Below are 14,411 nucleotides of genomic sequence, written 5' to 3' on the forward strand. Positions count from 1 at the left end.
TAAGCACTTGTTGACATTAATAACCTTGGAAGAATTATTTACCTGAGATTCTGTGTCTTCATCTTTTAAAAAAATGAGGATAATTATGCACACATTCGGGAGATTTTATAAAGATTAAATGACATAATTTGTCTACAATGCAGTAAATATTAGTATCTGTCTTCTTTACTTTCTGTAATACAGGCTTCTTTGAAGAAGCAAAGACAACAAATGCCATCTTGCTGGGGATACCACCCAGGGACTCCGTGTGACTAAGTGCAGACAGATCTTTAAATCAATGTTCCATTTGATTAATCTTATCTTGTCACTTGTTTTGATGTCCTTCACATTGACCCAAATCATAGCCCCTCCAGTTACTACCCTCTTTGATTTCACCTTGATTGCTTTCCATGGCTTTCCTCCCATCCCTTCCCACTCTGCAAAGTCTGTGGATCCATGTGAACTGACTTGCCTCTGCTTCCCATCTCCGAATATGCTACCTTCTAGATGATCTATCCACTGCAGACTGCTCATCTTCTTGCTCTCTGTGCATGTGTGTGGGAGAGACTTCTTCTTTTCATTGTGCAAACTCATAACCAAATAGAAACAACTTGACATTCTTGCCATTTAACCCATTTCCATTTAGCCAAATCCATTCACGCCCAGCCATGTTTTCAGAAAATTCTGGCTCTGGATTCATGACATTCTACACTTCTGGTTCCACTAACCACTTCAAGGATTTAAATGTCCATAGAGTTAACCCACTCCGTGTCCTAGATTAACATTTCCTTGACCTCTTCAACTCCATTTGCCCTCATTTCTACTTGGTTTCAGTGATCCATTTCCCTTGGCACAAGTATGACCTTGTTAAAACTCAGAATTATTCCACCTTTAAAGTCTTAAACTTTAATATTCCACTGACTCCAACTTAGTTTTCTTGCTTACTACCTTTCCTTCTAATAAACTATCTTCCCAACTGTAGGGAGATCCCTACTAGACCCTCTATTTTCCTTCCAGTTAATAAGTTTCTCCCTAATCTCCTTCCCTCATTTCCATCCCTATCTAGACAATACTACACAGTCCATTTCTTTACCCATTAGAGGACAAGGATCACTCATTCCTTACAATTCTGTAGAATCCTTGTGAAACATCCCAGTTGCTCCACTGGCAGTGTAAAGTACTGCCTGCTGCTACAGACAGTCACCTGCCACGAGGACTAGAACCGTGATGAAGACAAGATTCCAACCTCACCAGGGTTCTCCTTAATCAGCTCTCCATCCAAACTCTCTAAACAGCTGTTTCAAACCTTCACTACTCTTTGCAAATTTCCCCAAACTCTGACGATTATCTCTAGTCTCTTACATCGTCAGGAATTGAGGCTATAAAGAGAGAAAGCCCTAGTCACCCACCTTTGCCACCTACTCACTTCTCTCCAGTTACTCCCAATCTTTTCTCCTGACTCTGTGCTTGGAAGCCTCTTAGCTGCACTCTATCCCACCACCAGTTCCCATCAACTCCAGACTTCTCAAGGTCCTTGATCTCTGTGTCTTGATCTATAAATTATAGATGATAATATCCTGGGAAAAATAACTTTCTTTAAAGAAGCAGAGCTCCGTGGCAGCAATTCTAGACAGGTTAACTGGTGTAGGACATAACTGAAGACACCTCTTGGGCAGAAGGCCAAACCAGCAAAGATGAAAAAACTGTAGTAAGTTTTCCACAGGGAAGACCGTTGATAATCACTTTACTGCATGGCTACACTAATCTTTGTTATTATCCAAGTAGAAAACCCCCAATATCTCAATTACTGTATTGTTTTTCTCCTCAATTTTACATTCTATTTGTGACATTATTTCTCCCATTCTAATACTCCTCTCATCCCTAGATCATGAGAAAATGGTAGAAAAAAAAAAAAGAGGCATACACATACCTTTTTTTTTCCTGATCAAATATGTTTCTTTTCATTTTTTTCCTTTCTCAACCACCTCCACATCTTAAAAAAAAAAAAAAAAAATCCTCCTCAGCTGCTTTTCTAGTGAGTAATTTCACGGTTTTCCAGCTACTTGCTGGCTTTAGACATAAAATGGGCTGAACCCTTTCTCAATCTGCTGGGACAATGATGCTTGGCTCAAGTTTTCACTGGGAATGAGAAGCAAAAATAATCTGGCTGACATAAAATGGCAGATTTTATTTGGGCAGGAATTTCAATAGAAGGAATCTAGTGATTAAACACCTTTTGCTACCCTGAGCATACTGTCCATATTGGAAAGTAATTCATAATTTTACGGATCACCATTCTCTGTGTCTATAACTAGAACCTAGAAGCTGATGAGAGTGAACTGAAGGGTTCTACAGAGTCAGGGAGTGGTTCTTGAGGTCTTGTCCTTCCTTTTTGAAGAAGATTGCTTCCTCCAGAAATACTTTCACACCTTTCTGCCTTTAACTTGAATGTAGATTGTTACATATCTTAAAATTGCTTAGGCATCTCCAGATTCAAGTGATTTATAAATATATTTACAAATGAGTAGCATCATTCTATTTGTAGTAAGTTGAATATAATAGAACAGAGTAAATAGAGGTACTGAGCCAAGGTACATACTGTGGATAAAAATCAAACCAAACCAAAACCAAGACCAAAAATCTCAGTTTTCTGTGTTTTCAGGCACAAGAAATCCAAGAATGTGAGTATTGTTTATTATGACATAAACAAACACATGGTGGAAATAAAATTAATTTTCTGAAATATAGCAGCTAATACCAGTAAAACTACTTATTAGACTATAAACCTTTTGAGGGAAGAGCTACATCTTACGTATCTTTGTATCTCCTTTTGCTCTACACACCACGTGATTTGCAGGTGCTCCAAAAATGCTTTACAAATCAATCTAAAAATGATTTAATATAAGTTATCAGTTTATATCATGGATTTTGCATCCAATCTCAAAGTTCCTGAAGGCCTTCTGATTACATAACCCAAATGTTTTGCATTCATACATTACTTTTTACCTTCACAAGCATTTTATGACTTGATTTATAGGAAAACCCCTAAGGTAGCTGTTATACCCATTTGCTGGCTGAGGCCACTGGTTCTAAGAGTTGAATGATTTACCTGAGGGGAATTTAGCTAGGAGCAAGGTGGGGACAACCATCTCTGTCAAAGTTCCCACTCTGGTTCTCCTTCCATGTCAAGCTATTGCTATTTTTCATTCCATGTAATCAGAAGAATTAAACTGACTCCTGGAGGTCATTTGGGTTAATATGAAAGAATAATCATACACCATTATGTCATGGTGCTGAAATTCTTTGATCTTCTTTTTTTTCCCCCTTTGATCTTATTTCTAAGCTGGATTTGAATTATTAGAAGTGTAATCCTGGACAATTATTTAACCTTTCTGCTCTCTGTCATTTTCTTCACTAATAAAAGCAAATGGATTACCAAATTTTTAGGATTAACTGAGAAACTAAAGGAAATAAATGAGCCTTTAGTCAGGTCTTCAGCAAAGTGCCCAATAAAAGTCTGCTGAAATGTAATAGTTCATCTTAATAAAAACAAGGAAACATTCTTAAAAATGGACGTTGAGAAGGTCTCCGGGAATATTCTCCATACTATACATGTGACTAATATCAGAGTCCAGTTTTAGTGGGGTTTCTGTTATGTTTTTATTTTCCTAATCCTTCCCTTACTTGCATTTGACCTCTCTCTCACCCAGCCCTCCCTACCCACACATACACTGTTTCTTGAATCTCCCACACTGTGCATCCTTCTCTGAGAGCTTCTCTCTGTGCTTATGTGCACCTGCAAATCCATGGCTACCTACAGGTATCTCTCAGTGCATAGCCTGCTCAGTGGTCTGGCAGATCTAGCTGCTTCTCTATTAGGTTCCTTCATTCCCTGCTGCCAGAGGTCTCTGATTCCATGAAGAAAACCAGCTTAGAGGGTCATTTGGTCTCCTTACTGTTGGGAAGCCCACAATCACATCCCTGAGAGTCCCATCTGCCACAGAGCTGTGCATGATTTTCAATTTGATCCTGCCTTTGTGCTTAAACAGGAGTCCAGATAGCCCCTTTTGTGTACATGAAAAGGTGGTGTCTGTGTGTATTAAACTCTCTGAAAGAAGTGTGTTAGCCAATGTTTTTGCTTGTTATTTATGAGTGTGCACATTCTCTCCTTTTGTGGAATGCAGTTTGAGATATCTTGAGTTCTCTGGAAGAAAGCACACAGACCATCTTAATCTCTTCCATTCTCCAGCTGAGTTCCTGTGAGATCATCTGACACTGTATCAATTTAAAACATGATACTACCTTGAAAAGCTTGTTGGTTCTTATTGTTGCCCTTTTTTTGATGGTGGCAGGAGGTGGGGTTTCTTTGCAAAACCTCTTTTCCTCTTGCCCTAAAATGTTCCTGAAAGGTAATACCAAGTTAAAGATCTCTGATTGAGGAAATGAGTTTTGGTCAATGAAATATTAGCTTGGGGTCTGTTTCTAGCATAGTAGTAACAGCCTGTATCACAGATGCATAGAGCACATAATTGAAGGATTCATATTATAATGCAAAGGGTCTTAGGCTGCATTAGTAAAAGAAACAAAAAATTCTAGCTCACTTACGCTCCTATTATGTACTTTGTTTTCAATTGGGGTATATAACAGCAGTTGTAAGCTAAATTGTTTCCACCAGAAATTAAAGAAACCGATCAGGAGGCCACCTTGTGTCAGGAACCACTGAAGGCATACAGTAAGAGGAGCGCATGACAAGAGATAACATGTCTAAGAGGTGATAGATTTGTTCTGTACGGCTCCAAATACAACCTCAGTAATGGCTGGATGTCACCAGGTGACAGATGACAGCTGAAAATAAGAAAGATCCCTGATGACGGATGTGTTCCCGTAATGGGATGGGTTGCAGTACAAAACAGGGAGCTTCCCGAAACTGGAAGTGTCCACAGAGAGGCTAAATGCTTGTCTGTTACATGAGCTGAAGACAGAGCCCCTGTGTGAGCTGGGCTTGGTGACCTCCAGGTTCCCTTCCAACTCTTAGAGGCTATGATTAAAATGGAAATGTGAACACATCACATCTCCTAGCTGGGAATGAAGACTCTGACAGTCAGAGGTTAGACAATGATGTGAAGGACAAAGAGAGATTTTGAAGGGGAGAAAAAAAAGAAAGAGAGGGAGAAGAAAAGAATGGAAAAAAAAAAATTCTCCAGTGCATTGTCTGTGGCGGCCCCAGTGAGTGCCTGCAAACCAGCAGAGCATGAGAAAAATCAAAGAGGATAAAGAGATTTGGGAAAAACTAAATTATTTCTCTGCATTCCTCTTCCCCACAGAGGATGATGAGCAAACGGCCTGCCCTGGGGTTATTCTTCCCCGACAGTGAAGGTGAGCCTCTGTCAAGGAGTGATGTGTTAAATGAAAGGGTAAAGGGACAAGAGAACTAAAAATGCCAGACATCACAGAGAAAGGATGTGGGTTCTGAAGAATGAGAGAGAGGCACTTTGGGCTTCCTGACTAAAATGTGTTTTATCTTTCAAAATAGGCACTTTGAAAACTGAGTCCTGCAGGGGTCCCTGTCTGGTACTGGTTTTGAGTAATAGGACTGATGCTGGTCCTCTAGGACCAGGGGCCAGGAGCACTTCTTAAGGCATGGAGGAAGATGAGCTTCTGGAAGCTGCCAAGACACCGAGCCTATTTTCCCCATTACACGAAGCAGAGGTTAGAAAGAGCTTGCTGTGGTTTGTTTGGATGGGGGTCTTCTCATGGAAGTTTCCAGCTCCAGCTTCCAGAGGGTGAGGACCTTCAGGAAGATGACAGTGGGTCCCAATAAGAGAAAAACAACAGACCTAAATATTGCATTTTTTATGTCACTGTCTCACTAGGGTAATGTGCCAACACCAAACTAGGTATTCAAAATAAAGATTGCTACAAAGGACAGCTAGACTCCTCATACCCTCAAGGACACCTCCTCCTGAGGCTCAGCTCAGCCTCTAAAGGCTAAACAGGTGTTTTCAAATCATTTTTTCAATAAAACATCACAAGCATCAATAAGTAAGATACATTTCTAATTTTTTGAGGAAACACCATAGTGTTTCCCTCAGGGGCTGCACCAATTTGTATTCCCACCAACAGAGCACGAGGTTTCCTCAAAATATTAAAAACAGAATTACCTTATGATCCATTAATCCCACTAATGGGTATTTAGCCAAGGACAACAAAAACACTAATTAAAAAAGATATATGCACCCCTATGTATATTTAGCCATACCCTGGCTAAATAACCGACCCAAGTGTCCATGCATAGATGACTGGATGAATGGATATGGATGAACGGACAAAGATCTATCCGTCTGTCTATCTACTGGAAAACTCAGTCATAAAAGTAAAATCTTGCCATTTGTATCAACATGGATGAACCTAGAGGATATTATGATAGGTGAAATAAAGTAAGTCAGAGAAAATACCATTTAATTTCACACATGTATAGAATTTAGGAAACAGAACACTTCAACAAAGAAGAAAAGAGACAAACAAAAAAGAACAAACTTTTAAATACAGAGAACAAACTGGCAGTTACCAGAGGTGGGATGGGTGTGGGATGAATGAAATAGGGGAAGGGGATTAAGAAAACCCTCATTATGATGACCACTGGATGATGTACAGAATTGCTGAATCACCATATTGTACACCTGAAACTAATATAACACTATATGTTAATTAGTTCAATACTAAATAAGTAGTTAATAAATAAATAAGGAGAGCTGAAAACTCAAACAAGTGTTTCTTTAGGACAAATATAATATGGTAAGCAAATCTAAAAAAAAAAGTAAGATATAATGGTCCAAGTTTAGGCCTAGGAAAGTGAGGCTCAGAGAAACGTACTTATTAGCCTAATGTCACAGAGCTAGAAATGGACAGAGCCAAGATATTAAAACTGTACTGTTTGATTCCAGAAGGAGCACTTGTCTCTCTAAACCACGAGTGCATTTTGGCAACTATGGGGAAACACCCACTACTGGCAGGACAGCTCTCCATTCTTCCCCTGGGCTCAAAGATGACAATGACAAATAATAAAAAGAAAAAAAAAATCTTGACTTTGCCTTGAGTTACATATATATGTATTTATAGGTTCAAAAAAAAAAAAAAAGCTACAGGAAGGTACTAATAACAGATTGTAAAATCACAAACTTTTCAAGCCATGAAAAGACAAAGGAAACTTAAATGAGTATTACTAAGTGAAAGAAGCCAATCTGAAAAAGCTATATACTGTATGATTCCAACTATACAACATTCTAGAAAAGACAAAACTATGGAGACAGTAAAAAGATCCGTGGTGGGTGGCTCAGTTGGTTAAACCTCTGACTCTGGGTTTCGCTCAGGTCATGATCAACTTCTGCATCAGGCTCTGCTCAGCACAGAGTTTATTTGGGTTTCTCTCTCCCTCTCCTCAGCCTCTCCCCCTCCTTTAAAATAAATAAATCTTAAAAAAAAAAAAAAGTCCTGTGGTTTGCAGGGGTTGAGGAGCAGGGGTTAAGGGACAAAGAGGTAGACAGAGGATTTTTAGGGCAGTAAAAATACTGTCTGTATGATACTACAGTGGTGGAGACGCAACAGTATGTGTTCACCCAAACCCAGCATGTGCACCACCAATGAACAAATCCTCATATAAACTATGGACTTTGGGTGATTTCCAATTCGCAGTGTAGGTTCATTAACTGTAAGGTGCTGTATGGAGGGGGAGGTTGATAATGAAGGAAACTATGCATGGGAGCGGGCAGGGGACTTACAGGAAAACTGTACCTTCCTCTCCATTTTGTTGTGGATCTAAAACTGCTCCTAAAAACTCAAGTTTTTAAAATTGGGGAAAAAAAGACAAACCTCGGGTGCCTGGGTGGCTCAGCTGGGTAAGTATCTATCTGCTTCCGGCTCAGGTCATGATCTTGGCATTCCGGGATCGAATCCCACATCGAGCTCCCTACTCAGCGGGGAGTCTGCTTCTCCCTCTGACCCTTCCCTTTCTCATTCTTTCACACTCTCAAATAAATAAATCTTAAAAAAAAAAAAAAAAAAAGACAAACCTCTCCCTGAGTGGAAGAAGTATATATGGGAAGTTTACCATATTGTCCAGGTCAATGTACTTTGCTTTGCTTCAGTTACTGTCACTGGTTTGAACATCTTGCAATAATAATACAGAAACCGAATAGTCATCTGCCTTCTTCTCTCAATTAGCTGTAACTTTTGGGAGCTAAATTTTCCCCATGTGATAATGATGGGGAAGGGTTACATTATGTCTTAGGCACCTTTTGGTCTTAGAAGTAAATGATACTACTTTTCTCTCTTCTTTGTTTTGTTTCTTAAATTCCACATGTGAGTGAGATCATATGGTATTTGTCTTTCTCTGACTTATTTCACTTAGCATTACATCCTCTGTGAGAACAAACTGTGACCCCTTCACAAGAACAAATGGTGGCTGCCAGAGGGGAGGTGTTTGGGGCGATGGGTGGAACAGGTGAAGGGGATTAAGGGTACACTTGAGAGGTGAAGGGTAAACTTGTTGTGATGAACACTGCGTAATGTATAGAATGGGGGAATCATTATACTGTCACCTGAAATTTATATTACACTGCAGGGGCGCCTGGGTGGTATAGTCAGTTAGGCATCTGACTTTTGGTTTCGTCTTGGGTTGTGATCTCAGGGTTGTGGGACTGAGCCCTGAGTCAGGCTCAGTGTTCAGCGAGGAGTCTGCCTAAGACTCTCTCTTCCTCTGCCCCTTCCCCTGCTCTCTCTCTAAAGTAAATAAATAAATCTTTAAAGAAAAAGTATATATATAACACTGTATGTTAATTATACTCAAATTTTTAAAATTTAAAGAATTTAAATTTAAATTTAAAAAATATGAAAAAAGTAAACGATTCTAGATGCTGGTTGAAAGCAACTCATGAAAGATTCTGAACGCCAAGTGAAGGTATCTGGACGTTATCTTGCATATCATGGAGGAAGCACTGAAGGGTTTTAAGCTGGAGGCTGATATAATAGTGGTAGTATTTTTGGAAGATTAATCTCATAACAGGATGCAGGATGAACTGTACTAAGAAAAGCTTAGTGGTATGAAGTTCAGATAAGAGGTTAATGCAGTAAACCCAGGCCTGAGCAGATAAGGAGATGAACTAGAGCCCTGTCCTAGAGTCTTTCTGTAGGACTGTATTATTAGCTGGTCAGGGTCAAACCCCTGTTCTACTTGACAGACCTTCAAATGTCAGGGAACAATATGCTTCTACTTGGTCCCTACTTGTCCAGATTAAACTTCCTCAGTGTGTCAGCTGATCCTCAAATGCGCATTACTTAATGGGTAGAGGTATTTCAATGTCAAGCAGACATCTTACCGCTTACTGGTTGTGTTATATAACCTTTCTAATTCACACTTTGTTTCATACACAATGTAAAAATAATAACACCTAACCCTCAGGGATTTTGAAAAGATTAAATACAAATGCTTTTTGTTCATGATTTGCAGCTTAATTAATCTTTAATAAATAGCATTGAATTCTTACCTTCATGCCACCCTATTTGTCTCCTCTGGAAATAGTCCAGGCTGTGAGAGCTTTTCTTAGTTTATGATTCAGAATTAACAGTGGTAATCATAACGGTTAACTAGCTTTGTGCCAGGCTCCATTTTCAGCACCTGGGCTATGCTATTAAGCCTCATTAAAATTCTTTGAGCCATGTACCGTTGTTTACTCCACTCTGCTGCTGAAGAAACGAGGCACAAGTAGACTGAGTAACTTCCCCAAAGTCACACCACTAGAACACGGTCACAGAGCCAGAATTTAACAGGCAATCAGTCTAGTTCCACCATACAAGGTTCCCTCTCTGGGAGTGTTCTGTTACTGCTTTTCGTTCAGGTCACTTCCTTCGATTTTACTTTATCCGAATCGCACCACAGATGGGTGGATTCTGTCATCAAACTAAGTAGCTCTTCCATACAAACTGCTAAAAACTTCTTCCTATTTGGTTTATTTTTAGAATGTGTATAATATTGTACTTATCATCTCAAATATCACCTAGTTTTGGCTCATTATTTAAACCTACTGATGTTGCTTTGATTTCTGATTCCAAATTATAAATCTATTCCATTTTTTTCCTGAGATTGTTTTCTAGGTTTCTGCTGAGCCATTAGTCACTGTGTTACAAAGCATAAGAACCAAGTACAGAACAGAACACAACTAATGACCTGGTTCCTAGACAAACACTGCTACACAGTCAGTATTCTCTGGGTATAGCTGTGTAACTGGCTGTGAACTCATTAAATAAATCTTACTTTTCACAATACTTAATTTTCACTGCAAGTACAGTGGTTTCTCCTGTGAAACTTCCCAAAATGCCAATTTAAAATACACTACAATGCGAGTTTTATTCCTGCCACTGTACCAGTTGCACTACCTTTCCTTAATTCATTTAACTTAAGTGAGATTCCATCTCCTCACTTGAAAAATGTAGATAGTAAGTCCTGCTATACCTATTTTGATTTTTTAAGATTTTATTTATTTATTTGACAGACAGAGATCACAAGTAGGCAGAGCAGCAGGCAGAGAGAGAGAGAGAGGGAAGCAGCCTCCCTGCTGAGCAGAGATCCCAGGACCCCGAGACCACGACCCGAGCTGAAGGCAGAGGCTTTAACCCACTGAGCCACCCAGGTGCCCCTTATTTTGATTTTTTTTAAGAGTCAAATTAGAAAACATTTAATGGTATTTACTTGATATTTCAATCCCATAACTGTATTTTATTTTTTCCATAATTATATTTTAAAGAGGAAAATGTAGTCACATTTACATAGAATGCTAACTTATAAAAAGTCCTTTGGTGTATTCTTTTCCCCATTTAGTCTTCACCACAACCCATTTGTTGGGGGAAAAGAAATACTATCTTTACAGATAAAGAAACATTGAAAAGAGGTTAATTTCTCAAACCTACATAACTTGAAAAGGGCACAAGAACTTGAGCTCAAGTCTGTTTAACTCAAGTACATATTATTGTTATTAAAACCAGTGAAGCCCTGAATGAAATTACAAGTTCAATAGGCTCCACACCTGCGTGAGCCTAGAAAAGGAGAGAGAAAATAGCCTTCTTCTAAAAGGAAACACGACTCCTCATAAAGGGTAGAGTCCTGGGATTTGCATTGTCTTTTAAGAGGCCCTGTGTGGTAGTTTCCCTTCTCCTGCAGCCCCCTTCTCTGTGGGGACCAGGAGGTGGATACCCACGGTGGCCGATGGCCAAGTTAAGTGTGGTTCCAACTGGAGCATAACTTGAGAATGCTGTGAAAGGAAACTAGGGAGGCAGCTTCCCTCAACTGAAACCACTGTCTCTAGTGGTCATGCTCTAAGAATTGGAATTCACTCATTAAACAGCTCCACAAAGTTACTCTAAAGACTGAGCACCTTCCAAGCTATGGCCTATTCCAGAGTAATGTGCAGACAGTATTAAGACTCCGACAAGAGGCAGAAGCAAAGACCAGGTCATTCAACTCCATTTTGCCCAGCACACCACTTCCCAACTCTGGAAAGGCCTTCCACGCCCCTCTCACAAACAGTGAAGAGCTGTGGTCCAGTGACGTGCCTACCCCGGCCCATGACAACACCAAGGCTTCTGCACTCAGCATCATGAAGCCACTGGGCTTGATTCCTTTTTATTTCTGGGACAAACACCCAATTAGAGAACAACCCTAGGAGATCCACCCCCATGACACTTCATACCAAAATGTCATCACTGAACACATGTGTGGTGATGAAAGAAAATTGGCAGTCTGTTTTCCCTCTCCTAAGTGATACACAATGGTCATGTAGAGGTCAAGAGTGTGATTCCAAGACCTGATTCTCTATTTTTCAACCTCATCTCATATATTTATGTCAATCAAAAGAAAATTCTTAATGCTTCTTCTTTTGGATAAGTGCACAAGGCTCATTTTCTCATCAACTTACTTGAAAACCTAATTATACTGAAACAGATGTTGTGTTTTACACCAATGGATGTGGCAAGCGGTTGGTTTTTGACAACGACACAAATGTCAATTCAAACTGCTTAGATTCTACCCTGGGAGCTGGAGTCCGGTGCAATCACAGTCATTGCCTCATCCCTTATTTTTAGCTTATTAAGTAAAAAAGGTGACCATCAATGAATGTATTATATAATAGAGTGAATCTACAAGCAAGATAGATCTCAGAAAAGTCATTCATATCCAAAAACCATTGAGACAGAACACAGCTTTACTAAATTCTGAAATTAATTCTTACGTTCAATTTGGCTTTTTGCTCATTCCTAGGAATTAAAGTGAGAAAAAAGGAATTTTTTTTGAAAAAAGGAATTTTTATAAGAACCTAAATTCTCTGTAATTCTAAAATTATTCTAACTGTCCTCAACCTGTATTTTTGAGTCAATGAGGATAATACCTTCATATATGTGGCCATTGAAAACTCGGTTCATTCTTTCCACAGATCACTGAATAAATCAGAAAAACAACATCAAATTCTACCTGTTTTCATCCAAGTCAAAATCTCTGCTTGTGGGCCAAAAGACAATAAGAAAAGCTGAAATTTATTAGTATTCAGAATGTAATGAAGTGCAATGTACTTCTAGTTTAAATCACTGGGCTTATAAGAAACTCTATTCATGTTGACTGGCTTAATAGAAATGGTTTGATCTTGGGGCTTGAAGGCATGTGTGACCTTGATCTGTTTGAAATAGAGCAGATTATAGAAGAGCAGTGACACAAAGTCTCCAGCTATATTCAGATACCTCAATTTAGAGCCTTTTTAACTTATAAAAAAAAGCAAGCAGAGACATAAAGCAGTTAATATAGAAGAAAATGCCAAATGCACTATTAGAAAATATATAAGCATGTTTCAGATATGTGAAAACTAGAACTGATTTTCTTTCTGATTATAAGGTAGCAAAAAGTGATTGTAGAAAATTTACAAAATGCAGAGCCAAAACAAAAAAAGCAGTAATTGTACTTAAGTTCTGTGTTACTTCAGTTCTTCACTGTGATGTATACACAACACTCAGAAACATAAACACACACAATGAAGATCTTAAATGATTAAGCTGACTGATCTGTAATCTGCAACTACAGATATCTGGTATGGCAGAAATCTTCCATTTCCCTGGCTCTTTATCTTTCTACAGAAATTTTTAGAGCTTGCTTATAAAGTTCCATGAAAATTCCAGGAAAACTAATTAGAATTTCAATAAATCTAAAGTACAACTAAAGAAGAATTGGTATCTTTAGGAAGAATGTAAGTTACTGTCTCTTTAACCTGGAATATAAATTGAATCTCTATTTATTTAGATCATTAACATCTCTTTCAGTTCCATGACTTTTCCTTTGCATCTTGCAATTATCTACAGCTATTTCTAGATTATGGATAATCTCTGATACTACAGTAAATAATGTCCACTTTTTGATTATATTTTTTGGTTATTTGTGGCTGGGGCATAGAAAGGCAAATTCCTTTTTGCGTATTAGCCTTTTGTTCAGCCATCATACCATAAACTATTCTATTATTTCTAATAATTTATCCAGAGATTATATTGTGTTTTCTGTGTAAAAAAGAGGACATTACTTTGTAAATGATGACAGTTTTATTACTTTCTTTTTTAAATTTTTTAAATTTTTCTTATAAACATATAATATATTTTTATTTATTACTTTCTAAGCCTCATCCTCCTCCTTTTTCTTTTTTTTTGAAGCCTCAACCTTCTAATTTCTGTTTTCTTGTTCAAAATGCTGGACAGGAACTCTATACACTGTCAAAGCAATTGTGAGGATAGTGAGCATCCTGGTTTCATTCCTGATAGTAAAGAAAACATTTTCAGTGTTACATATATAATTTTTGAAATAGAATGCCTCCAGATCCCTAGCTCATTGAGTTCTCTCAGTAGACTACACGAGCTTCAAAGATAGGTGCTATTTCTTACGTGTTTTTTTTTTTTTTTAAGATTTTATTTATTTATTTGACAGAGAGAGATCACAAGTAGGCAGAGAGAGAGAGAGAGAGAGGAGGAAGCAGGCTCCCTGCTGAGCAGAGAGCCTGATGTGGGGCTCGATCCCAGGACCCTGGGATCATGACCTGAGCCGAAGGCAGAGGCTTAACCCGCTGAGCCACCCAGGCGCCCCTTCTCACATGCTTTTATTTCCACATTGCATAGCACAGGGATGACTGCTAAGTCAGTGATGTCCAATATCAGTGAGGACGTCTCCAATCTGGATCATAGGAAACCAATGTCAGTGGTCCTCCAGTGTTGACAGAACTATGGCTGTGCAGTTCTTCCCGTTACTGGATTCAGGAAAGTAATACAAGACCAAAACATTTAACCTTACTTTGAAGTTAAAATAATTTTTTTTCCAAACTTTAAATTGGGCCATATTTCTTTTTTTTAAGATTTTA

Source organism: Enhydra lutris, unplaced genomic scaffold (assembly GCF_002288905.1).
Source record: "Enhydra lutris kenyoni isolate GAN:26980312 unplaced genomic scaffold, ASM228890v2 scaffoldscaffold27, whole genome shotgun sequence".
Taxonomy (NCBI): Eukaryota; Metazoa; Chordata; class Mammalia; order Carnivora; family Mustelidae; genus Enhydra; species Enhydra lutris.